The following is a 27,301-nucleotide window of genomic DNA, read 5'->3' as shown; positions in this document are numbered from 1 at the left end:
TGTGTTATTTCTGTAGTGAAGCCATATCTGGCTATCTGTTAACTGAGAATAATTTAAACCATGATTTTAACGATGTAACTCTGTACAATAAGTGCTGTACCATATGGGGAATGAATTATATTAAAATATATGAAGCATAGTATTTGTTATATAATGGTAACGAAATGCTAGAATTAAATGTGTTCAAATTATCTGTATGTAACTGGAACCTAAAGTTGGTAAACATCTCAGAGAGAATACGAAACAGAATTTTTCAAACAATCCGTTTTAAAGTTCTCTTTATCTCTTTGCGTGTAGTGTTTCAACAGATGACTTTAATGTCCTTAAACATAAAATTAATTGTTCATTAGACAAAATTCTATATTAATTTGAATGATTGGTATATTTTGTTGTTATTAATCAAACTTTCTGAACCTATATTCCTTATACCAACAACTACAAGAAGTAATGATTGAGTATTTCAGTCATGTTAAGAACCACTCAACAATAACATACCGTTACGTCACATGTTGATGTATGAATCAGTGTTATTAATTCATAACACGTTGGTGTAGCTTTTCATTCTCAACATAAACAGGAGAGAGATGAACGGACACCACGGTTCACAGTATGTTGTATAAAACGTAGTAGATAACGTTCTCTGTCCAATCTGGATTGGATTTCCTTTTTTCTTTGTGACTTAACACTCAATGGATGTCACAAAATTATAAATTACAAAGTATTTCTGAGTAAAACTGTTCATACAGACTTAGAATTATTTCTTGCTTACAGTTTAATATTTAATATAAACGTGTGCACTCTACATCTGAAAGTTACTCACAAGTCGTGGTCGTTGTTCAGGTCAAATTCTGTAATATCATAAAAAGGTAAGATAAAACGATTGCAGAAAGTAAACCACTAAGAAAATTGTACGAAAAACAAGACATGAGTAATTAGTATGTGAAGAAATGATAATTAGTTAACAACTACAATCATAGGATTTGGAGTCAAAAATCAATAGGTAGGTTGTCTACTGGAGAAGCTCGTTCACATTTAAACAAACATGAAAGTCTGGATTGGTTTTAATTCTTGACATACACTGAATGAATGATTCATAATTATAAAGTCTAAAGTATTTATGAATAAAACTGTTAGTATACATTTATAATTATGTTTTACTTAAAGTTTAAAATATGATATGTGGGTGTGCACTCAACATGTGAAAGGTGCTTACAAGTTGGTGTTGGATAAAAAAAACAGTTAAGTTAAAAATAGGATAAAAAATACAGATCAATATGGTGATAAGTAACCACTTTTATAACTCACAAATTATGTTTTAGTTCCAGATTAAGTTTAACCCCATATCATACAGAAGGGAATTCTTCTGACTAAAGACATCCAAATTTATCTTTGTTCAGGGCTTGTCCATATTTTCACCCAAGAAAACTGCATGGCCTGACGTACTGAGAAAGCCGAACGCCATCTAGTAGTAAGAACTAATAAAATACGGGATTGTTCATGAAAACACACAGAAATGTTCGGTGACACATGGTTTTCGTTTATACGCTAACATAGTGAAGAAACAGGACACGAACGATAAAATATAAATATTCTTTGTAGGGATGATACTGATCTGGAATTCATACTTAAAGAAACCATCTACATCAAACAACTTTAACCAACACCAAATATCATGTAGTCTTCATTAAAATCGTTCCATTTAATATATGTACAGCATTTTGTTATTTTTAGAAATTTACTTTCTATATATTTTAGTTTTGATTAAATAATTGTTATTTCAGCAATGTATTTTAGTTATTTAGGTAGAAATAATGTATTATTTTTGTTTTCCTTTAAATAGTGAATGTGGAATATGTAAGCTATTTTACGCTACATATTAACAAATGCAGCATTATATAACATTCAGGATATATATTTTAGGTAAATCCAATATAAACAATTAATTAAGTTATATTTTCTAATCTCACTATTATATAAACGACATAACGTGCATATCTGTGTCTATTTGACCGAAATAATAAATACAGTGTGTCACTATTTATCAAATGTCTCTATTAAGAAAAAACTATAAAAAATTCTCACTTAAGCATTCTAAATTCGGATAATTTTAAAAGTAACTATGATACAAACAACAAGCGTTTGTTTTCCATAGAAATGAATATTAAGTACTCTTCGTATAACAAGAGCCCTACTTTCACTAGGAAGATTTGATTATATCTTTTTTTATTGATATAATTTATAGATACAGTTTTAAGAAATGGAGTTTAAAGCTTATTTTTCAATAAACGGTACCACATTTAACAGATAATAAAATATAGTGTATATTAGAACAGTCCGAAAACCTTTCCCATGCAGTACGTGTCGTAAAAAGATTCTCTCTTTCTTTATAGAAAATGTTCAATTTTTCTAAACTTTTCAACACGACGTTATTGAAAACAGACAAGTATTTGCTAACATTAATTACTAGGCTTCTCACTGGTTGTGGAGTAAAGTTAATGTTACTTACTAATTGTCTAACTTTTGTTTCTTATTTTAAGAATTTAATTCAGATGTATAAAATGTTTCCATGGGAATATACAATTAAAATATTTATAGAAAACGTTATACCTACAAATTGTGCTGGACGAAGTACCCATGAAATGCAGTGTTAGAAACTTTCTTCCATAAGATTTTGTTTTTCTTCGCACAGTTCGGTTCTCATTTTAATATCTTGTCTCCTTAGTTACTATTCGTGGCCGCTCTTTCAGCCGTTGAGGTGTCATTATGCGACCTTCAATAACACTATTCGTTAGTAAAGGAGTAGCCCAAGATTTGGCGATGGTTGGTGATGAACAGTTTAGATGTTACACTGAGTTAGTTTGTGGGTAAATAATTTGACTTAAGTTTAAGTAACGATAATTTCCCACTGTTGTTCTTTTAGTCAGTTCAGGAGACTTACGAATTATAGCCATATAGTTGTGGTTATACATACATTGAGATGCCAGAGAAATGATTAATAAATATTCTGTCAGACAGTTTTCGAACTGTCCCCCCTCCGCTGGTACAGCGGTAAGTCTAGGATTTACAACGCTAAATTCAGGGATTCGATTCCCCTCAGCAGATAGCCCGATGTGGCTTTGCTATAAGAAAACACACACACAAACTTACGAACTGTGTAAGATACAGAAATAATAGTAACTGGACGGACCGTAAGGTTTAATATCCAGCACTGTCAAGGATTTGGAAGCGATGTGAAAATAACAGATTTATGGCCAGTAAGAACCACACCCACATTTTTCTGCTTTCCCCGTTCATATAAAATCAGACTTGAAATACTTACTTGGAGGACTACAACAAGGCGTTAGTTACCATGTACTCCCTCTCTAGGTGAGTATCGTCATGAGGACTGATGCAGAAGATAAGTGATTCCGAGTAAACGGAAAAGAAGCGCAGTAGCTTTGATGACTTTCCTATAAAAACAGTTATTTATTCTCTTCTGACATTTATTTTCCTTTGGAAAGCTGTTTACATTTCTTTACAATAAAATCCCTAATACGTTTCGTGGACTTTTGTTTCTAGTGATTCTGAGGTTAGGACTGATTTTTATTTTATAGATTTTGAAAAATCCTTTAAGCTGTATCTATTTATTTTAATATTTAATCTTATATAACAGTCACAACCTGATATAAATTTTATTGTAATAAGTTAATGTGTTTTTTAAGAATACACAGTTCTATAAATCACTTAACATCTGGGAATTCTGATGTATAGAAGTACATTAAAAGGTTAAGCTATTGGTTAAAAGAAAACAAAACAAACCTGAAACTGTTTACAGTTTTATTATCAATGTTCAAGTGTGAAATATGTTGAGGAGTGGTAATTGAAGTAATCAATAAAAATCTAAACAATGCCAAACAGGACAAACACCAGAACATTTTTGAATTTCTATGTTACTACTTAAAAAGAATTACTTATAAAGTAAAAAATACAACAAATACTTCACTAAATATACTGATATTTTCCCATAGTTTTCTAGATACTCATATGTTTATTTTTCTTCAAATTTTAAAATAGTTTTACCATCGCTGAGCTTGTTATTAAATCAGACAACCACTAATATCTACCTGACATGCGCAGTTTCTGTGGAATTGTCCATACGTAGCTTCGTCATCAACATTCGTACAACGTTGACTGAGAAGACAGTGTTACCCTAAAAAAATATCAACATTTCTATTTAAATTCCCGTCCGTCTACATCTATGTACATACGTATATATGTGTATATATAAATACAGTTATCATAGTAAATGGTGCGAGAAAGTGTATGAGAACCTACGTAAATTATTTATATATACATCAACTTGTAGTGATTTGAGTCGAGGAACCTAATGGTATATGATGAGTTATACACCAGCAAATAGTACAAAATAGTAGACCAAGACTTGGCGGTTGGTTGCGATGACTACTTGACTTCCATCTGGTCTTTCTGCTACATTATGGCTGACTAGCGCAAATAGCCCTCGTGTAGCAGTGACTAAAGACTAATTGTAAGATTGTATAATACTGTAGAGTAAGTGTGTTACATGAGTTTTGATTTTCTATGTTTGTATAGTAAGTGTTCTGCTAAGAACAATTTAACAATAACAAACCGTTATGTCACATTCTGATACATAGTGTTATTAATTCATAACAAGTTAGTGTAGAATATCCTGTTTGTTGTTAACATTATTCATACCTGTTATACTGTTATTTACAAAGTTAATGTTGTACTTTGACTTCATCCATAGCTTTTCACACTCAACATGAGAAGTGAAGCCGTCATAAACAGGAGACAGATGAACTGATGGACAGACACCACTGTTCACAGTATGTATAAAACAAGCAGTACATAATGTTCTCTGTCCAATCAAATATTGTCTACAGCTGCTTTCAAAGTCGGGCTTCACTGATAGGTGTTGATATCGCATTCTGTAACATTATAAAAGGATGAGATAAAAGTCTGTCAAAAGTAAACCTCTAAGAAAATTGTACAAAAAACGAGGCTTGAGTATTTACTATGTCAAGAAATGAGAATTAGATAACAAATACAACAATATGATTTGGGATTAGAAGTTAAAAAAACAGTAAATAAATTGTCTATTGTTAAAACACGTCTATAAGCTCTGAGATTAAGGGTTAAAAACAACAGGTAAATTGTATAATGTAGAATCTTGTCAGACTTTACATATAAACAAACATGAAAGTTTCGATTGGTTTCTCACATCTTTGTGACTTACACTCAATAAATCTTACAAAAGTATAAAGTCTAAAGTATATCTGAGTGAAATTGTTCGTACAGATTTATAATTATTATTTAAAGTTGTATGTTGTTCAGATGTACCAGTGAAGTAGTCAACTGGGCATGTATGATGTTCAGTTGTACAGGGTAATTTAGTGAACCAGGTATCTGTGTTGTTCAGTTGTAGAGGGTAATTTAGTGAACCAGGTATCTGTGTTGTTCAGTTGTAGAGGGTAATTTGAACCAGGTATCTGTGTTGTTCAGTTGTACAGGATAATTTAGTGAACCACGTATCTACGTTGTTCAGTTGTACAGGGTAATTTAGTGAACCAGGTATCTGTGTTGTTCAGTTGTAGAGGGTAATTTAGTGAACCAGGTATCTGTGTTGTTCAGTTGTAGAGGGTAATTTAGTGAACCAGGTATCTACGTTGTTCACTTGTACAGGGTAATTTGAACCAGGTATCTGTGTTGTTCAGTTGTACAGGATAATTTAGTGAACCAGGTATCTATGTTGTTCAGTTGTAGAGGGTAATTTAGTGAACCAGGTATCTACGTTGTTCACTTGTACAGGGTAATTTGGTGAACCAGGTGTCTGTGTTGTTCAGTTGTACAGGGTAATTTAGTGAACCAGGTATCTCTGTTGTTCTGTTGTATAGGGTAATTTAGTCAACCAGGTATCTATGTATGTTGTTCAAAGCTATTAATAAAGTGGTAAACGAGGAATGCATGTTGTTCTCAAAGCTATTAATAAAGTAGTGAACAAAGAATGTATGTTGTTCAAAGCTATTAATAAAGTAGTAAACAAGGAATGTATGTTGTTCAAAGCTATTAATAAAGTTGCAAACAAGGAATGTATGTTGTTCAAAGCTGTTAATAAAGTAGCAAACAAGGAATGTAAGTTGTTCAAAGCTATTAATAAAGTAGTAAACCAGGAATGTACGTTGTTCAAAGCTATTAATAAAGTAGTAAACCAGGAATGTACGTTGTTCAAAGCTATTAATAAAGTAGTTAACCAGGAATGTACGTTGTTCAAAGCTATTAATAAAGTAGTAAACCAGAAATGTATGTTGTTCAAAGCTATTAATAAATATTAAACCAGGAATGTATGTTGTTCAAAGCTATTAATAAAGTAGTAAACCAGGAATGTATGTTGTTCAAAGCTATTAATAAAGTAGTAAACCAGGAATGTACGTTGTTCAAAGCTATTAATAAAGTAGTAAACCAGGAATGTATGTTGTTGAGTGGTTACAGGAAAGTAGTCAACACGATATGTATGTTTTACAGATACTTACGTAAAGTTGTCAATCAGGCATATATATTGAACAGATGTACTAGTAATGTTTAGTCGCACGGTTGAGTGCCCCAAGTGAAAATTACGGTTTGCCTGTCAGGGTGTAAATTCGGCCTTTCTCCTAGTTATAGCTCAGCTAAAATTGGAGGGAAGACCTTCTCGTGGTTTATGACGCTTCCATACACGACACTGCAGATAGCAGTTTGCCCTTGTTTTGACAGTACAATAAGCATGTTTTGTTTCATCAATTGTTGAATAGCTTTCCTTGTCTGTTTCTGTATTTAATTAATTCAAACACTAAATATTAAAAATGTGTTGGTAAAAGAGTAACATACGAGTACTTACCATGAAGAACTCGATAGGACTGTATCGATACGACTCGTGTATCTGTATGAAATTTGGCAAACTTTCAGTACACATAATATATATTTGTGCTGACATTTAGTGATTCAATAAAGAGGAACATTGAGTGGTACATGTTGTCTTCATTTGTTTGATAACAATGTTACCTGCAAAGTAAAACTTACTTTAATGATATCGAGAAAACCCATTTGTAGAGAATATATATGTAAAACGGCTAGTTGGGGTTGAGAAGATATTTTACGTCAAGGAGCGAACAACGTTTCGACCTTCTTCGGTCATCGTCAGGTTCACAAAGAAAGAAAGAGGTAACTGACCGGAAGCTGACCACGTTGTTCGCTCCTCTACGTAAAATATTTTCTCAACCCAAACGAGCCGTTTTTACACATATAAAACTTACTTTGTATGTAATGCTATTGAGTAACATAACAAATTAACAATGACAGAATGAACAGACAAACATTACGACAGTGGTTTTGAAGCGTGTGTCGCGGACACCTATGAACATCGATCAAGCAAGTTCCTTTTGGCTGTGATCTGTCTAGCAGTGTCTAGTTAGCACGAGCAATACATTCCCGATACTTAGTCACATAGTAAAAATTTCAATCTGCCCGCGAGACCAGTTCAGGGTGTAAATTCGGCCTTTCTGCTAGCTATAGCTTAACTAAAATTCGGGAAAGACCTTCTTGTGGTTTTGTTGTTTCTATGCACGACACTGCAGATAGCAGTTTGCCCTTATTTCGACAGCAAAATAACCACGTTTTATTTTATCAACGGGTAAATAAATTTCCGTATCTGTTTATGTCAGTGGTGCACAAAATCAGGCCCGCGATGTCCAACAGGAAACTCAAACATAGAGAGTTCGCGCATTTAGAGTTCGCGAAGATTAAGCGCTATAGAAGAATATGCATTAGATTAGGCACTGGTTCCATATTTGTGTCGAGCAATAAAGAAAATTTGATAAGAAAATCTCGTTAATGCATAGGCATATAATCTTTGGCTTAATGACGTAATATTTCCTTAATTACGAAATCTCACGCGTTCCAATTGTTCTTCGAGATTTACTTACGAGCCCTATTTTGATATTATTTCGTCACAAAATGGTAGCTAATCGTAAAAGAAAAGTTGATGACAAAACCGGCAGTTTCATGATGATTGTACTGCACAGTACTGTTTTCTTTAAGAACAGAAGAACGTGATTTGTCTGCTGTGTCATTCGACAGTAGCAGTGGCGAAGGTATTCAATATAAAGTGTCATTATGAGTCGAAGCATAAAGATTTCCACAACGTAGTCATTGATGAACGAACAGCTCGAATAGAATCTCTGCGGCAGTCGCAGAACGTTTTCTCAAAGCAGTCAGCAGATTTAGGTGCAGCATGTGAGGTCAGTTACGATATTTCGTTGATGATAGCGAAATCTGGCCAACCGTTCATTGATGGTTATTTTGTCAAGCAATGCATGATTACTGTATCGGAAAAGTTGTGTCCGGAAGCAGTCCGCAAGCTACAGATGGTGGCTTTGAATCGTACGACAGTTCAGTGAAGAATTTCACACCTCTCAGCAGATGTGACAAGACCGCTTTCAAATAAAGCAGCCAACTTTGTCTACTTCTCTTTAGCAGCAGACGAGTCGACTGACATCAGTTCAACAGCACAGCAACTAGTTTTTTTTTCATGGTGTGTCGTCATCGTTTGATATCACAGAGGAACAAATCAGCATGGTTCCATGAAGGGTCAGACAACTGGGTCTGCTCTGTTCGAGGAGACAGTAGTATAGTAGTGTTTCATTGGATTTCACGAAACTGGTAAGTGTGACAATGATGGAGCACCAGCCATGACCGGAGAAAGTAGCGGGCTGGTAGCACTGTTGATGAAGCATTGAGGAAAGCAGAACAATAGTTGGTGAAGTTGCACTGCATTATTCACCAACAGAACCTGTGCATTAAAGAACTTCGTTTTCAGGCACTGATGGCGTTAGTGACGAAAACCATTAAATTCATCAAATCACGAGGGCTCAATCACAGTCAGTTTCAAAGTCTTCTTGAAAAAAATTGATTAAGACTATGGTGACCTTGTGTATCACTGTGAAGTACGCTGGCTGAGTCGAGGGAAGATGCTCAGAAGATTATTGGAGTTGATTAATGAACTGACAGAATTCCTCAGAAGCAAGAACAAAGATAGAAATACTTTCCATGACTGATCCAACATGGTAAGCTGATTTGACCTTTCTGGTCGACATGACACAACACTTGAATGATCTGAATTTGAAGTTGCAAGGCAAAATCAGCTTGTCTGTCAGCTTGCAAATTACGCCTCAGCTTTCAGGACAAAGTTGCAGTTATTCTGGCAGCAAACAACATCAGGCAACTTCGCGCACTTTCCCACTTTTCAGTCACAGCTACAGAAGAATCAGGACATTGACACACAAGTTTATGTTGGGAAGCTAGATACTTTGATCCAATCCTCCAACTCACGGTTTCACTCACGACTTTGACCAATGCAGATTGTTGATGAAACTTTTTGCTGATCCGTTCAGTGTGTCAGTGGATGACTTTTCAGCAGAATATCAGCTTGAACTTACTGATATCGAAGCATCTGATGAACTGCGTGTTATTTACCGAGAAAACAGTTTGTTTGACTTCTACAAAACGTTGCCTGATACATTTGCTAATCTGAAAGAGAACGCACTTGTCCACACCACTTGTGAACAGGCTTTCTCGTATATGAAACTGAATAAAACAACACTCGCAATCAGCTGACTGATGATCATCTGGAAGCAATCTTGCGTCTTTCAACGTCAAGCTGAACATTTCTAAGTTCGTAGATGACATGCAGCACCATCCATCGCATTGACTTTGTGACAGTTGACGTATTGTAACATTTCTCAGAATAATGTGCAAACACTTTAATGTAATCGTCATTTGTGTGTTCTTAAATGTGATGTCCATCTTGTGTGAAACAACTGTGGGACGATTTTAATCTTCACTTTTGTGGCCCCAACGGTTACGACTTTTGTGGCTGACTCTAAAAGTTTGTGCACCACTGGTTTATACCATCGTCCCTAAGACATATGTCCAGCAACGGCCACTTGCGAACTCTCTCTTTCTTCATCTGAAGATGATCTTGGAAGGTCGAAATGTTTTTCTCCTTCTCAGTAAATGTGTTAGTACCCATACCAGCCATTCAGATATACATTTTTATCTGAAGTAGGTTTCTCATCATCAAGATTTTGTTTACTTTAAATACTGAATCTGTAAAATATTGAAAACTTTATCTCTGTTCCCTTCTGTTGTATGAATCTATTTCTTCATCTTCAATATAGTTATACCATTAATCATCAACCTTGAAATTTGCTTTTTTTCAGAATGCATTCTTCGAAACGTGAATCCAAAGTATCTCCACTTTAAAGAACCAAACCAAAATGTTCAAAAGTTGTTAGATTATCAGATTTGTCTGAAGATACTATTGCTTTGATTTACATTGGGCTGAAGCTACACGAGGGCTATCAACGCTAGTCGTATGTAATTTAGCAGTGAAAGAATAGAGGTACCTCATCATCACCATCCACTAACCACTCTTTCACAAACGAATAGTGAGATTGACCCTAACAATGTTCTCCCTCCCCCACACAGACATCATAAAGGGTGAGCATGTTTGGTGGAGTTGGATCAAGAATTTCGTACAAAACATCAACAGAACATAAATTTTACTGGAAAAGTTCAAAGTGTTCTGTACTAACCTTAGAATGATTGATACCAGTGTTGATTGCACCGATGTACTGAACAAGTGGAACTAATAGAACGAAGACAAATTGTGCAGTGTGAACATGTCCAAAATTTGAGGCTGAATTGACTGATTAACAGCATTCATTCCTTGTTTCATCCTGGCGACCAGATTGTTAACCTATGTAATTATAACATAAATAATCAGTGTAAATCAGTGATAGCTAAAGGTCTTCAGTTCTCTCTTCCACCACGTAAACTCTATGTACCTAACATAGTTTACACTTTCAAATCACAATACAGACACCTAAAGGACCTTCTTGTGAAAGACAAAATAACTCTTTATCGATTGAGTAACATTTTTATGACGAAAATAAAGAACTCTGCCTTTTCTACTTCTTATGATTTTATCCCTAATGTTCGTCCTTATCGTTTAAGCCCTGAAGAAATATTTTAAAAGAACTGTCGTTAAATAAAAATATTTATGTTACATCGTCCGACAATAACATTGTTATTCTTAACTAAAATAATTACTTGATCAAAATGGTCGTTATTCTTGACAACTCTACCACTTTTAAATTCCTTATCAAAGCCTATTCATTATCATCCAACGTGAGGAAACATTCCAAAGATATCTGATTGAACTTAGAAAGAAAAATATCGTGGACATTTGACTGATGATGATTACGATACGTACGACAAACCTTTGTTAATGAAAGAACAGAGTTTTAAAGTTCTGACCTCATAACAAGAACCAGACTTTCACTAGGACTAAATCTGCTTATATATTTATTGATGTAATTTGTAAATATAATTTTAAGGAAAGAAGTTACACAACTCTTAATTTATAAATAAACGATAACACACTTAATAGACCAAAAATAATGTTTGCTTCACACAATGAGAACAGTTTTCCACTGCATAAATTACTGTATAAAATAATATTTTTGTCTTAGAAAATTACACATTTTTCTAAAGTTTTCAGTACAACGCTATCTGAAACAGCCCAGTATATACTAACTCTAATTGCTGAGCCTCACAGGTTGCAGAGTAAAATGAATATTAATAATTGTCTGACTTTTGTTTCTTATTTCAAGAATTTAACTGAGATTTTTAGAATCATCTTATGTGAATATACAATTAAAATATTCATACAAAACTTTATACCTACAAATTGTACTGGTCGAAATACCTATGAAATGTAAGGTGGGTAATTTTTTGCTATAAAATTTTGTTCTTTCTTCTCAAAGTTCGGCTTTTATTTTAATGTCTGGTCTCCATAGTTACTATATGCAAATATTCAGTAATTTTGTGGTTCCACTTTATTGTTGCCTTTCTTCACAGTTTGTATTGGTTTCAAGTGTAACTATACTCTTGAATCAGTTGTTGTAACAAAGTGACGTAAGCCAAAAAGAAGGAAATGATGCAAAAATAAAACTGATAAGTGAGGGGTAGCAATGGGAAAGGCCTGGCATGGCCAAGCGCGTAAGGCGTGCGACTCGTAATCCGAGGGTTGCGGGTTCGCGCCCGCGTCGCGCTAAAACATGCTCGCCCTCCCAGCCGTGGGGGCATATAATATGACGGTCAATCCCACTATTCGTTGGTAAAAGAGTAGCCCAAGAGTTGGCGGTGGGTGGTGATGACTAGCTGCCTTCCCTCTAGTCTTACACTGCTATATTAGGGACGGCTAGCACAGATAGCCCTCGAGTAGCTTTGTGCGAAATTAAAAAAAAACAAACAAACAAACTATTTTTATCCTTGCAATTTGATATTCATATGTCTATTATTCATATCTTTATAACTATCTGGCTTCAATATCTTTATTCTTCACCTCTTTTCTAACTATTAATTCTTTAGATCTCCATTTTGCATTATCTTAACGACTGTTTGACATCGTCTTGCTATTTGAACGTCACAAATCTATGCTTCATAATTTTATAACTATTTGACATACAACTTTTTAATTATTTGATATGCAGATCTCTATTCTTCCTCGTCTTCCTAACTATTTGACACTGAAATGTTTATTCTTGTCCTTTTATGTGTTTAATACCCAGATCTCTATTCTTTGTTATGTTACTCACAACTTCCCATCCACATCTCTATTGTTCTTCGTTTTGCTATATCAAATCAATATATCTATTATTCATATCTTTATAACTATCTGGATTCTATATTTTTATTCTTCAACTCTGTTTTAACTGTTTTGACATCCATATTTCTATTATTTATCGTCTTAACTATTTGACACACAAATCTCTATTTTTGTCCTTCTTTCTATACAACACCCAAATCCCTATTATACATTGTATTAAAGACCACAGTACTGTATTTTTTGATCGTCTTGCTATTTGAACTTCATATGTCTATTCTTCATATTGTTATAACTATCTGATTTCCACATCATTATTCTAACTGTTTGACATCTACATCTTTATTCTTCATCATCGCATTATCTTACCGACTGCTTGCAACCAAATCTCAACTATCAGATCTCCATTTTGCATTATCTAACTATCTGGCAACCAAATATTTATTGTTCACCTCTTTTCTAACTATCAGATCTCCATTTTGCATTATCTTACCGACTGCTTGATATCCACGTCTCTATTTTTAATCGTCTCACTAACTATCTGACAACCAAATATTTATTGTTCACCTCTTTTCTAACTATCAGATCTCCATTTTGCATTATCTTACCGACTGCTTGATATCCACGTCTCTATTTTTAATCGTCTCACTAACTATCTGGCAACCAAATATTTATTGTTCACCTCTTTTCTAACTATCAGATTCCATTTTGCATTATCTTACCGATACTCTTTATCCACGTTCTAACGTATAACTATCTGGCAACCAAATATTTATTGTTCACCTCTTTTCTAACTATCAGATCTCCATTTTGCATTATCTTACCGACTGCTTGATATCCACGTCTCTATTTTTAATCGTCTCACTAACTATCTGACAACCAAATATTTATTGTTCACCTCTTTTCTAACTATCAGATCTCCATTTTGCATTATCTTACCGACTGCTTGATATCCACGTCTCTATTTTTAATCGTCTCACTAACTATCTGACAACCAAATATTTATTGTTCACCTCTTTTCTAACTATCAGATCTCCATTTTGCATTATCTTACCGACTGCTTGATATCCATTTTTAATCGTCTCTATTTTATTTATTGTTCATCGTTTCTCACTAACATATCTGACTGCATACCAAATATTTATTGTTCACCTCTTTTCTAACTATCAGATCTCCATTTTGCATTATCTTACCGACTGCTTGATATCCACGTCTCTATTTTTAATCGTCTCACTAACTATCTGACAACCAAATATTTATTGTTCACCTCTTTCAGATCTCTAACTATCAGCTTGATCTTTTTAATCGTCTCATTTTGCATTTTTCTATCAGATTCCATTTTGCATTATCTTACCGACTGCTTGATATCCACGTCTCTATTTTTAATCGTCTCACTAACTATCTGACAACCAAATATTTATTGTTCACCTCTTTTCTAACTATCAGATCTCCATTTTGCATTATCTTACCGACTGCTTGATATCCACGTCTCTATTTTTAATCGTCTCACTAACTATCTGGCAACCAAATATTTATTGTTCACCTCTTTTCTAACTATCAGATCTCCATTTTGCATTATCTTACCGACTGCTTGATATCCACGTCTCTATTTTTAATCGTCTTGCTAACTATTTGACACCCAAATCCCTATTATTCATTGTATTACCGACCACTTCTCACCAAGATCTATATTCTTCATCGTCTTGCTATTTGAACTTCATATATCTATTCTTTATAATTTTTATATATCTGACATCCATATCGTTATTCTTAACCAACTTAACAATTGAGACTAAATCTTTTATTCTCAGGTTGGAAAGAAATGGTATAGTCAAGGCTTCTTATTATAAACAAAACATGATCATGCTTGTATAAAAAATAACTCACAAATTGAATATTTAGTTCACTGTTTTATATTGTCCCGACAAGTTGATAAGTTTCCATGTTTTGTATCGTTTAGAAACAGGTTTGTTTAAATAACGTTATTGTTGTAAGGCCTCATTCAACCAAGTGCTAACAATGTTACTAACTCGGTACAGGATGTTTTAAAGTGAAACAAAAGGATGGCGTTAAATTTATCAGTAATCAAGTGCATTCTAAACTACGATTTTGTAACCTGCTCAACGCAATACCTTTAACTCAGTCAATAATAAAACAATAATATTGATTTTTTAAATAATAATACCAGTACCTGAATGGCGTTGACCATATTTAATCCTTGAAACATTTGAAAATGTGTCTGAATGTTTGTCGTTTTCAACACCAAAAAGTAATGATATTCTACATGATTACAAAGTTTCAACAAATCCGTTCGTTTTTGAATAAGATATAAAACAAAAGTAGTGTACAAAATCGGTCTCCATGGTAACAAATATGATTTTTTTCGTGAACTTGCTGTTATCTTTGACATCGGCCCTCCAAATATTAATCACTTCTGAGTTGGGTCATAGTCCAATTGTATACTAACTTTCGTTCAAATCTACCCAAATGTTTTCGAGAAATATTGCTGATAAACACACACACACACATGGATGCAAACATAACCCCAGTTTACCTTTGATTTCGGTAATAATAATGATGTTGAAACTGCTTGAACAATAGCAGTATGATGTTTAAGCTCCATGTAACAAGAGCTAAATTGAGTAATTAATATAGTACCAAGTAGGTAAGGTTTAAAACTAAACCCATCGTAACAAGGCACAACAAATAAATAAAATAAGATTCGTATTATTCTCAAATACTTACCTCAACCTATCAAGTAGTAAAGTTTGAGTGGGGCATCCTTACTGAAAACAGACTGCAATGTAGTAGGAGACATTCTATGAACATCCAGTTTTTGCTCGTACATTTTGAGGAATAATGTAGTTTTACATAACCAGTCCTGTAAATAAAATAACTCAAGACTCAAAATGCTTACGAATTAGACATACTTTGAATAACGATGAAAATATTTTAGTAAGACACTAGAAATCAAAACGCATCCTGCAGAGTTGTGTTGTTCTTTGTGTATCTTAAGGTATTTTAAAATAATACTTTGAAGGCTTATATAAATGAATTAATGGCTGTATTTTCATTCCTTATATTAAATACCAGTGGGTAATAACAATTTTCTTTTAAATTCTACAAAGTTTAAAATATTCTTAAATTACTACTTACACCTATCACACAAATTTGATAAGTAGTAAACATCTTCAACTTGGAAGGTATACGTAAGTGATTAAATTATTATAAATTACACAAAGTCATTGTATTTAATTTACACACGAGCAGTTAAACCACTTAAATGGACTAGACGTAAGGTATTAATTAAACTACTGAATAACTTGCACATAATGTGAAATGTAACTTTAAAAGTACATCAAGAGGTACACACAAGCTAATAGTTATTAATAATACATACAATAGCTTTGTTGTACAAATTACATTAATATTGACTTAAGATCAAAGCAAGCTACCTACTTAGAGTGATTCTAAAAAAAACAACAAATAAACCTTTTAATAAGTATAGATAATTAAATGTCTTTTTTTAACGTTTTTTTTTTATAAAAAGTATTATTTTCGGCCTTAATCTCAATAACATCTCAAGAGGCTAGACCAGCCTAGGAGATTCAGGTTAGTCCTAAATACGTATATTAAGTTGATAATGCGAAACAAAATCTATAACTAAAATTTACTAATAAATAAATATTTAAAAAAGTAATATAATTAGATAATATAGCTAATATTATTAACGAAACTACCAGTACAGAGACAAAAGAGGGTACGTTATCTATGTAACACGAAACGAACCAACTGTTGTCTCTAAGCGCTCTCCGTTTCACCAAACTTTTACCACACGTTTAAAATATATTAATGAAATCTCATATAATCCTAAACTCCACGAAGGTGCAGTTCATAAAAACTTCAAATACAGTACATAATTTACATGACCAGAATTATTGTTACGTAATATTTGAATTTACATGGCCAACATTACCATTAATAACGCTTAAATGTTACGTTAGGTGTCATATTTACTTAAACTACACTCTTGTACACGTGTAGTGCAGTAGTTCAGAAACCACCGACTGGTTCTATTTAACTCGCGTACGCAGAAGAATCAGGGTTAGGGTAGTAGTATTATCAAATAAATCTGTGGAACAAAGTAAAGATTAGAAGCATAACTTTACTGATAAAAGATGTGTCGTTAACAGCAATTAAGATTTAGAGAGATAACAGAGATGTTCGCGCCCGCGTCGCGCTAAACATGCTCACCCTCCCAGCCGTGGGGGTGTATAATGTGACGGTCAATCCCACTATTCGTTGCTAAAAGAGTAGCCCAAGAGTTGGCGGTGGGTGGTGATGACTAGCTGCCTTCTCTTTAGTCTTACACTGCTAAATTAGGGACGGCTAGCACAGATAGCCCTCGAGTGGCTTTGTGCGAAATTCCAAAACAAACAAACAAATTATTCAATAAACAGCAGCACATAATGTATAAAAAATGATTGTTTGTATTAGCACAATCAAGTAGCTGCCGTAAGAAGAATCTTTTTTTCTCATAAAATGTTCACTTTTTTTCTAAATCTTTCAGTGCCATACTATCAAAAACAGCCCCATGTTTGCTTACCCTAATTACTAAGCCTCTCACAGGTTGTAGAGTAACATGAATGTTCCCTACATATTGTTTAAGTTTTGTTTTTCATTTCAAGAATTTAATTCAGATTTATATAATAATCTCATGTGAATATACATTTAAAATATTTATACAAAACTTTATACCTGCAAATTGTACTGGCCAAAATACCTACGAAATGTAATGTTAGAAACTTTCGACTACAAAATTTTACTTTTTCTTCGCACAGTTCGGTTCCAACTTTAACATCTTGTCTCCTTAGTTACTATATGCAAATATTCAATAATATTATAGCTCCATTTTATTGTTGTCTTTAACAGTCTGTATTGGTTAAAAGCGTAACAATACTCGTCAATAAATTGTTGTGTAAATACGTGACGTAACCTAAAGAGAACGTGTATGTTTTTTTATAGCAAAGCCGCACCAAACTGTCTGCTGAGTCCACAGGGGAGAATCGAACGCGTGATTTTAGTGTTGTAGATCCGTAAACTTACCGCTGTACCGAACAAAAAGGAAAATTAATACAAAAATATAAAACAGATAAGTGAGAGATAGCAGTGGGAAAAATCAGATGTTCAAAGTTGAGTTATAAAAAAGACAATTTCTCCTTTAAAGGTAGTTAACAAATTATACCTAGGTTATAAATAAAGGGTTGTTCTAGAGTAGGTGTGTCAAAAGAGTTTTAGTTTACTATGTTTGATGTTCCATGTTTGTATAGAAAGTGTTCTGTTAAGAACCACTCAACAATAACATTCCATTACGTCACATTTTAGCTTATCAGATTTGTCTAAAGACACTGTTGGTTTGTTTAAATTTGGCTAAATGCTACACGAGGGCTATCTGCTATCGCCGTCGATAATTTAGCAGTGAAAGAAAAGAGGAAAGGTACCAAGTGATCACTACTCACGAAACACTGTTTTACAAGGAAATAATTGGATTGACCGCTACAGCATACCGCCCAGTCACGAGTCATAGCCCATTGTATAGCTTTGTGCTTAATTCAAAACAACAACATCCTACCTAAAATTGTTATTTTAACTAAAATAACTACCTGATCAAAATATTGCTTGTTGTTGTAAACTCAACCACATTATCAATGCCCCTTAATTGAGTATCACCCAACGTGAGAAAATGTTCCATACACAGCTGAGAAATTGAAATGTCGTAAACATTTTAGTAATGATAATACGACACCAGGTGAACCATCACAGTGTATTAAGTTGTTGTTAGTAATGATAATACGATACTAGGTGAACCATCACAGAATATTAAGTTGTTGTGGGTTATATAATTATAATTATGAAACTTTACTAAAATCACGAACAAAAAGCAAAGTTAATTAATAATACAACATAGTATGGGCTGTATATTAACAACTGTAGCATGTTACAACGTTGAATAAAAATATTTTTGGTAAATTCAATATATAGAATTACGTCATATTTTTTAATCTTACTATAAGATGGTGTTTATATCTGTATCTATCTACAGAAACAATAAATACATCATAGCATATCTATAAAATGTCACCACAAATCAAAATCTATTTAAAAATTCCCACATTTGGTATTCTATATTCATACAATTATAACACTAAATACGATACTTATAACATTCCTTTGTTTGAGATCGATAGAATGTTAAGTACCCTCCTTGTGACAAGAACCCAGCTTTCACTTGGACTAAACCTGAAAGTTTGATTGTATCTTTATTGATGTAACTTATAGTTATAAGAAATGGTGTGTGCTTTCTTACAATGAAGCCAAAGGGAATCCAACCCCTAATTTAAGCGTTGTAAATCCGGAGACATACCACTGCACTAGCGGGGTGCTTTAAGAAACGCAGTTTAAAAAAATAAAACAAACTTGTTTTTATCAATAAACAGTAGCAAGTTTAACAGATGACCGTTTCTATCAAAAGACTCCCAACAATTTCATTATTGTCTTTCTCAGTTTGTATTGAGCAATACTTGTCAATCAATTGTTGTATATATATGACGTAAGGAAAATAAAGACAGAAATATAAAACAGACAAGTGAGGGATAGCAGTTGGAAAAGACAGAAGATGTTCAAAGTTGAGTTTTAAAAAACAATTTCTCCTTTAAACTTTTTCAACAAATTGTAGCTAGAGCATGAATAAAGGGTCGCCCTTCGCGATTAAGTGTATAACCGTTTGTTGGTGTATATCTCAGAGGAAAAAGTTTGAGATGTGACAAGTCATACATGTCGTCTGTAGATTTATATATATGTGTGTTTATACATATATATATATGTATTATCCAGTCGTAATATGTGAAAAATAAAAATAGAAAGAACCACATCCAAGAGTACCATTGTTATTCTTACCCGAAATGACCACTTAACCAAAAAGTGGTTATTCTTGACCACTTTACCAAATTTAATATCCTTATCAATGATCCTTAAATTATTACTTAAGGAAACATTACAAAGATGACCAGATGATTAAGGCGCTTGATTCGTAATCTGAGGGTCACAGGTACGAATCCCATCACACCAACCATGCTCGTCCTTACTCCCGTGGGTTCGTGATAATGTTACGGTCAATCCTATTATTTGTTGGAAAAAGAGTAACCGAAGAATTGGTAGTGGGTGGTGATGACTGGTTGCTTTCTCTTTCGTCTAACACTGCTAAATTGAGGACGGCTATCGCATATAACCTTCATGTATCTTTGTGTGAAATTTCAAAATCAACAAAAATGCTTGAGAAAACTTAATAACAAAAGTGTTGTAGACATTTGTCTGATGATGAGAAGACACCGTGTAAACCATCACAGTATATTAAGTTGTTAGCGTAATTGTTGTAAAAATAATTACCATAAATTTACTAAAATCACGAAGTAAAAGCAAAGTTAATTAATAATACAACAACATAGTATCGGCTATGTATTACCAATTGGAGCATTATATAGTGTTGAAGATATATATGTTTGATAAGTCCAATATAAAGAATTAATAACGTCACATTTTCTAATCTTACTATAATATGGCATGTATATCTGTATCTATCAGTGTATGTGACCGAAACAATAAATAAGTTATGGCATATCTATCAAATGGCACCACAAACAAAAATCTATTTAAAATTTCCACTTTTGGTATTCTAGATTTAGACAATTACAAAAATAAGTACGATACGTATAAAATTCCTTTGTTTGTCACAGATATAATTTTAAGTATTCTTCTTGTAACAAGAACCTGGACTGAACCTGAAGGTTTGATTATATTTTAATGATGTAATTTATAAGTATAGTTTTAAGAAAAGAAAAACTGGTGGGTTTTCTTTAACAAAGTGTAGCACATTTAAGAGATACAAAATGACTGTTTGAATCAGCACAACCTGAACACGTTTCCCCTGCAGTATTTGCTGTAAACTGAATCTTTTTTTTCGGAAAATTTTTACTTTTTCAAAGTTTTCCAGTACGACGTGATGTAAAACAGCCCAGTAATCGCTAACCTTCTCATAGGTTGTAGAGTAAAGTAAATGTTACCAGTTGTCTAACTTTTGTTTCTCATTTCAAGAATTTAATTCACATTTAAAATATTTATGCAAAACATTATACCTACAAACTGTAATGGCCGAAGAACATGGGGAATACGAGGTGAGCAGCCTTTGACCATAAAGATTTTGTTCTTTCTTCGCACAGTTCGGTTTATATTTTAATATTTCGTCTCCATAGTTACTACATACAGATATTTAATAGTATCGTGGTTCAACTTTATTGTTTTATCTCACAATTTATATTGGTTAGAAGTGAAACAATACTGCTCAATCAATTGTTAAATTACGTAATGAAAGAAAGGGAAAATGAAAAGAGAAATATAAAACTGAAAAGTGAAGATTTTAAAAGTAGAGTTATACAAAAGACAGTTTCTCTTAAACTTAGTTAACAATTTGTACCTAGAGTGTAAATAAAGGTCGTTCTTCACGATCACGAATGTAACGATTTGTTGGTGTAAATCACAGAGAAACAAGTTTGAGATGTTTCTCTTCTGTAGATTTATTCTGCATATACAAGTTTAAACGTATATATATGTTTGTATTACATGAAATATAAAAATAAAGAGAACCACGATTGTTTTCTGATTAGTTTGTTTTTAGCAGCATCTATTTCTGTGTTTTAAAGTTGAAAGGATACACAATTTTCTAGTTGTGATAAAAACAAACTGTAATATTGTGTGATACTTTACAATAAGTAAGTGTTAAAGTAAAAGTAATAATATCAAATATATTGTTATTGTGTGTTGTTTTTATGTTTTTGAACATCGGTTTAATTACATGTACCGTCCATTGTATCTGTTTATTTTTGTATTTATTTCGTTAACGGGTATAGCTTCCATTGTATTTATCTTTTTTAAGATCTTTGGTTTACTGTAAGATAGAAACTTTAAATTGTTTTAGTTTTTATGTTTCGTTTCAGTATATTAAATGTTCTGCTCGGGTGGTTTTGTGTTGTCCATACGTATATAATGAACTGATGTGTTCTGAGATGTGAAAAGGTCTTCATACGTACACAGACACACATAAACTGGGTTTCATGTATTTAGTTACGTGTTATTGGGGAAAAAACAAACACATTTTTTTTAATCCATGATGACGAGAAAAACAACTTGTAAAGAAAAGTACATATTTTAAAACGGCTGGTATTGGTTGAGAAATTTATTTATGTAGAGGAGCGAACAACTTTTCGACCTTTTTCGGTCATCGTCAGGTTCACAAAGAAAAAAAAAGAAGTAACTGACCAATAGCTGACCACATGTTTGAAGGGGTTGTGTAAATATAATCAAACATCTAAGCATGCCCTCTACAGAAATAGATGCTACTAAAACAAACTAATAAAAATTTTGTGGTTCTCTTTATATTTATATTCAAACATCTAAGCACGCTCTTTACATTCCTACACTCAATTACACAACACTTGTAGCACTTGTAAGTACTTAGGGTGCTCAACTAGCAACCTATGGGTCACGTGCTGTAGTGTGAGTTTTAATATCTAAGTGTAACATTAAATACTACATACATGTCATTAGTCAGTCTTTGAAAGTGAATTAACCTATTAACGACTCAATGTATTCCAAATTAAAACGGGCCCGGCATAGCCAGGTGCATAAGGGTAATCTGAGGATCGCGAGTTCGGATCCCCGTCACACCAAACATGCCCGCCCTTTCAGTCGTGAGGGCATTATAATGTTTCAGTCAATCCAACTATTCTTTGGAAAAAGAGTAGCCAAAGAGTTGGTGGTGGGTGGTGATGACTAGCTGCCTTCCCTCTAGTCAACGCTGCTAAATTAGGGACGGGTAGCGCAGATAGTCCTCGAGTAGCTTTGTGCGAAATTCAAAACAAACAAACCAAGTCAAACACACGTGCGCGAATGTCATTAAATTATGTCTTTCATGATATAAAACACTTCATTACACAAACAGTCTCTGACACTGACATTAAGTACCAAATAAATCTCTTTAGTTATTCTTTGGAACAGCTTGAACTTATTAATGACTCGTTTTGGTACAAATCAAAACACACATTTAGAGGAGATTACCTTTAACAGCGCTCTGAAGATCATGGTGTGGAAGTGTTTATGATTGTTTAATCTTTCCAAGGATTAACATGTTGCTGGTGGTCCTTCTGTTGATTGACAACGTGAACTATTTCAAATGATGTGCTTCTGTGTCATCAGTGTAAGTTATAAACAACATAAAACGTTAGTTTTACACTTCTGCATAATTTATCATTGAAAGAAACTAAACAAAATAAAGTAAAACAAAAAATATAATCTATAATACTGTGACATTATGTTGAGTTATCTACATTCTATTTGAGAACGGCTTTTATTGATAAGGAGAGAACAACGTTTCGACCTTCCTAGGTCATCTTCAGGTTAAGAAAGAGAGTTTGCAAGTGACCGTTGCTGGACACAAGTCTTCAGGACGACAGTTTCAACAGGTGTGACAGTTATTAATTAGTATAGATATAAAGATGTTCCTTTATATTGGTTTAATTTTGGTTTTAGTTTCTGTAAAAGTAGGGCATCTTTCATTTTACGTTTGTTTATATTTGTTTCCATACTTAGTATCTGGGTGTTTTCTTTGGTAATGTTGTGTTTATTTGATTTGCAGTGTTCAAAGACGTGTGAAGGCGTTTTTTTGTTGTTGTTGTGCTTTGAATCTAGTTTTCATTTTCCCGCTTGTTTCTCTAATATAGAAGTCAAGGCAATTATTGCATTGTATTTTATTGTTGTGTTTGTCAATGCAGTTTTTACTCATAACAGACTTTAGTTTTGTACCTGGTTTTTGAATAAATTTGGTGTTTACTGGAATGTTGTGTTTTGTTATAAGGTTTTTCCAAATGTTGATTATTTTTTTTGCTGATGTCGGGAACATGTGACATTCAGCAGCATGAGGTTTTGTTGTTTATTGTTGTTTGTTTTGGTGTGTGCGTATAATTTTTTCCACGTTTTTTTTAGGAAATTTGTCGATAAAACGTTGTTTTATTTTGTTGATTTCATAGTTAATTTTATCAGGTGAACATAGTTTTGTGGTTGTGTTTATTTGGTTTCTTAATACGTTGTTTTTTGTTTTGTTTCATGTGCCGAGTCCCAGGGAATGTATAATCCAGTATGGGTGATTTTTTTGTGGATTTCTGGTTTAAATTTCATTTCAGTTCTAGTGATCTTGAGGTTAAAAAATGTTATTTGGAGAGTTTTTTTCTGTTCACAAGTGAACATATTGTAGGGGTGAATAGAGTTAACGTAATTGAAAAACTAAGTGTGTATTTTGTGTATGTGAATTCAGCATTTGTATCATCAACGCACCAGTACATTGGTGGGTGGAAGGCTGAATTTACCGCTTGAGATTCAGTCGGTGTTATAAAAATGTTGGCTAGAACTGTTGACATGGGATTCCCCATACTTAGGCCATTTATTTGTTGGTAGTTTTGGTTATTGAACATAAAGTTAATTTTGGTGGTAGTGAATTCTATAGGGGGTTGCTAATTGGTTGCTGGAGATATGTATCAATCCCGTACCCATTTATACTGTCGTCCCTAAGACATTTGTACGGCAACGGAGAGTTGAAAACTCTTTTTACTAACCAGAAGATGACCTAAGAAGGTCCAAACGTTATTCTCTGCTTATCAATAAAAGTGTTAATACCCATAACTGTCGTCCCGAGATACATTTTTATTTCAATTGAGTTTCTTGTCATCAGGAATTATGTATATTTTCACTTATCTTTCAGATTTGAACGTGATAAGAGTTATAAAGCTACTTTTATTCTTTTTTATTATTTTGTTTTATTTCCATGATGTTTTTATTTGACACTAGTTCCATCTATCCGTGAACCTTCATCACTAGATCAAGATTTCCAGTGAGTGAAATTAATGTTTGATAATCTTGTATACATGTTACTAACACTCCTGAAAATATCAAAATCATACATATACATTAATCGTAAGATCTTTGTAGTGATGTTTTAGTACGTCTATCTACCCGACTAAAAGTTATCTATGAATATCTAATTTGCTTTGTTTTGTTTGGGGAGGCACAATGTCAAAGGTGAGCCATTAGTGGACCTACTCCCCTTAACCATCAAAAGGCATCGTTAGATATTGTAGATTCATTTATAGCCTCAACTGCAAGTACAATAGAAATCTATATATCAGTCGAACCTATTAAAACAAATAAGTTTCTTTAACACCCCTTCCCCCTGTTCGACAGCCTAGACTATATGCAAGTTTAACAGTTGTAAACATACTCGCATCATATATAGAACACCTATATATAATTTAAAAACATGTTTAACTGACGCAGAGTTAAGTCTTTGAGAGCACCATATTAAAAGGATTTTATTCTAAGAGTAATCTAAGAATTCCAACTTAATACCTGATCTTCACATTATCGTTTCGTTTTGCTTTTGTGATTTCGCCAGAGTGAATAAGTGATTAACATGTCGTCTTCTTCCAGAAATTACTACTGGAACAATGCATAACTAACGAGTGTTTCTTTAATCTTCCACTTAAACTTTCAGAAAAAATAGTAACAGATGATTAAACTAACAGACATTACTATCCGGATGTTTAATTAAAAACATTTAAGTCTATCATGACAATAAATTTAGAGTTAACATATTTGCATCTTCACGATAATTCTTCAGCGTTATTTCCGTTTTTCTTTAAATAAGAAAATACAATTATTAGATCACACTATTTCACTAGTGTTATTTTAAAATTTGCCATTCATCGTTGCCGATACGACGCCTCTAATCGTTCTTCTAATATCCAGTCTCAAACTCAAACTAACGTGCCAGGGGTTTAGTTTAGAGAGAGAGAAATCAGAAGAGTTCTCTCTCCAACTGGGGTGTTCAAGAACGTTGTGGTTCCTCTTCGTCCCCTTTCGCGAGTTATTAGGATTTTTTTTTTAAATTCTTTTTTTGGGTGGAGGCAAAGGCAGCACCGGAAAAAATGGCCGGGTCCCGTCCCGAAAGGAAGAAGTCAAGTAAATATGAACATGGCTACAATTCAATTCAAACGACCCAACTCAGGGTCTGGCAATAAATTTCCCTGGGCTGGGATCTAGAAATCCAATGCCTTAGTATTTGCTGTGGTGGGAAACGGGAGTGCCCCGAGAAAACCCACTTTCACAGGACAGGCGTCGAAAGTTTTGCCTGTCGTGTTCCCGATATATCCCGAGTTCTACTCTACCTACCATCCAGCATACATTCTTGCGTCCTTCCAAGTCGCTAACTACGCAACGAGTCACGAAAAACGCCTTAAATAACACTCATGGGCCTTTTCACTGTATTCTAGAGCAACAAATAGAAAACATAGCTCTCATATTCTGACGCAAAGTTTCAACTTCTACATCTTTATTAAGCACCAAACGTATTTAAGAGTTATTAACATTTGTTTTTATAAAAGGTTAAAGGAAAATTGTTTAACATGCTTGACGAAAAGTCAAAAGAACATTTTAGAAATTTTGCGGAAGTGCACAACCATATAACAGCTATTACCAAACTTTTGTATTGCGAAATAATATCCCGTATCGCCATCTATTATCTCAAACAAGAACAAAAAGAAAAATCCTGTTGCATTATAGCGCCATCTATCATCACGAATATTATTTATAAAATTATAAAAAGGAAAATCCTGAAGTATTAACTAAATTTAAGTTTTCCCGATATACAAGCCCAAACTATTTAAAAGTTGTCTTTTAAACAATTTAGAGTTATAATCAAATATATCAAAATCTAGTTGATTGTAAACTTGTTTAGACCTTGTCCTACGTGTTCAAAATTACGAACAAAGCTCTTTCAAATATTTGATTAATTTAAAAATTATTAACCAAAACTCAATCAACGAGAAAATGAACATACTTTTTAAGTTTACTCGATAAAATAGGCAAAATAAAGCAATATTACTTTTACGTTTATTTCGGAAATATAGCACATTATGACAAAAATCACACAAAGTTCACACTTCTACGTTAGAAGTGCTTGTAATAATTCACCATATGATTATACAAACAAATCCACAACTCGCAATGATTTCAAAATATATTCTTTTTCAGTACAAGTACATTTAGTATTTCTTTCCCTCCGTACATTTTGTTTTACATATTAAACCACGTATTGTTCTTCTTGAGGACAAATAATCCACTCGAAACAAAAGTGCATCTCGGAATGGTTAACTTGAAAATATTTTTGGAAGATTGAAACGTTGTTCTCTGCTTTATTAATAAAATGTTAAAACGCATAGCAGCCATGTTTTGTTTGTTTTATAATCTGTAATGATATATTCTTACCTGCAAAAACATGTTAGCATACATTGTAACATTGAAAGTGAATAAAACAGGTCAGCAATTAGCTTCACTTTGTTTAGTGTAATTATTTATTTTTTAAAATAAATTCAAGCAATGACATGAAAAATAAAATTATTTCCTTATTTTGTACAACTT

General features: G+C 33.3%; 1 long non-coding RNA gene across 3 annotated transcripts; it reads right to left on the bottom strand.

Moving 5' to 3' along the window:
* LOC143234740 (uncharacterized) lies at positions 1 to 26,111 on the bottom strand. Of its 3 annotated transcripts, XR_013018783.1 has the most exons (7): positions 25,232 to 26,111; positions 22,892 to 23,017; positions 15,467 to 15,602; positions 10,647 to 10,810; positions 6,893 to 7,056; positions 4,714 to 4,946; positions 1 to 4,189 (listed from the first exon to the last, which is right to left on the bottom strand). It is a non-coding gene; the product is annotated as an uncharacterized LOC143234740 (long non-coding RNA). The 3 variants fall into 3 exon arrangements; XR_013018782.1 differs by lacking the exon at positions 6,893 to 7,056 and having other exon boundaries at positions 4,064 to 4,189; XR_013018784.1 differs by lacking the exons at positions 4,714 to 4,946; positions 6,893 to 7,056 and having other exon boundaries at positions 4,078 to 4,189; positions 25,232 to 26,110.
* Between the last annotated feature and the right edge of the window lie 1,190 nt (positions 26,112 to 27,301).

The sequence above is a fragment of the Tachypleus tridentatus genome, chromosome 12, assembly GCF_004210375.1.
Source record: "Tachypleus tridentatus isolate NWPU-2018 chromosome 12, ASM421037v1, whole genome shotgun sequence".
NCBI lineage: Eukaryota > Metazoa > Arthropoda > Merostomata > Xiphosura > Limulidae > Tachypleus > Tachypleus tridentatus.
The sequence above is the reverse complement of the archived record's forward strand: the minus strand, read 5'-3'. Positions and strand labels throughout refer to the sequence as shown.